Here is a 1362-nt window from a genome sequence, read left to right as displayed (position 1 = left end):
CCAAAATCCATTAAATGGGGATGAGAATGTTTGTTTAATACATGGTGTTGGCAAAACTGGAGATCTATTTGCAGAAAAATGAAACAAGATTTGTACTTCATACCATACACAAAAACAAACTTCAGATGGATGAAAGACTTAAATGTGAAACCTAAAATTATAGGGTTCCTCAACAAGAGCTAAACCTTTTGAATGGCTTGAGTTTGGCAAACAAACATATGTGGAAATATTCACGATTATTAGCTACTAGAGAGATGTAAATCAAAACAACGAGATACCATCTTACTCCAGCACTAGCAGCAAAGTTCAACAAGACACAAAATAACAAATGCTGATGAGGATGTGGAGAGATTGGGACTCTCAAACACTGCTGGTGGGACTGTAAAAAGGTACAACCATTGTGGAAAGCAGTATGGCAATTCCTTCAAAAGTTGGAACTAGAAATACCATTTGAACCAGCCACTCCCAGGGAGGAAGGTTGGACAATCTACTTCCGTGGTGATACTGCCTCGGACATCTAAGGAGGGATTGTGATGGGTCAGATCAAACTCCACAGCAATGCTTGCCTTATTCCATTATTAGTTAAATATCGTAAAGAAGTGAGAGACATGACAAGAACAGACATATGCACACTCATGTTCATTGCAGCACTATTTATGATAGCCAAAAGATGGAAACAACAAAGCTGTCCATCAACTGAGGAATGGATAACCAAAGTATGGTATATACACACAATGGAATACTATGCAAAGCTAAAGAATAACGTAGAATCTGCAAAACACTGCATAACTTGGATGAACTTGGAGGACATTATGCTGACTGAAATAAGTCAATCACAAAAGCACAAATTTTGTATTAGTCTATTATTGTAAAAGTCAAGGAAACATTTATCTATGGAAGGAAATTTTCTTTCTTGGTTACCAGAGGTGGGATGGGAGGAGAGGAAACACTGTTAGATAGATAGAGATAAGTACTGATTTGGGTGAAGATAAAGGCAATGTACCAAATGTGAGTGACCAATATGGCAGCATTGAGGATGAGAAAGACATAGAGAGGTATAGGGGAGGTACAGAAAACAAAGATGAACCCTTTTCACATATAGTACTGCATTATCAGTGAAGGCAAATATGTGTATACCAGTGGATAGATGGTTGGACAGGCTGAACTACTAGGTATGTCTATGAAGTGGGGAGTGTACCCAAGAACATGTATAGGGTTGGCAGACAATGGTCCTATAAGTGTACGTGTATGATCTGAATTTCCAGGTGTATAGTAGACCTGACAAGGGGCAAGTTTGTAGTCACTGCTTGGTCACAGCCAGCTGCCCAGAGGGATTTAGTGGTCGAACCTGTGGTCTTGGGA

This window comes from Orycteropus afer, unplaced genomic scaffold (assembly GCF_000298275.1).
Source record: "Orycteropus afer afer isolate SDZICR_OR568_19922 unplaced genomic scaffold, OryAfe1.0 scaffold00408, whole genome shotgun sequence".
In the NCBI taxonomy this organism is placed as follows: Eukaryota; Metazoa; Chordata; class Mammalia; order Tubulidentata; family Orycteropodidae; genus Orycteropus; species Orycteropus afer.
This window is presented reverse-complemented; position numbering follows the sequence as displayed.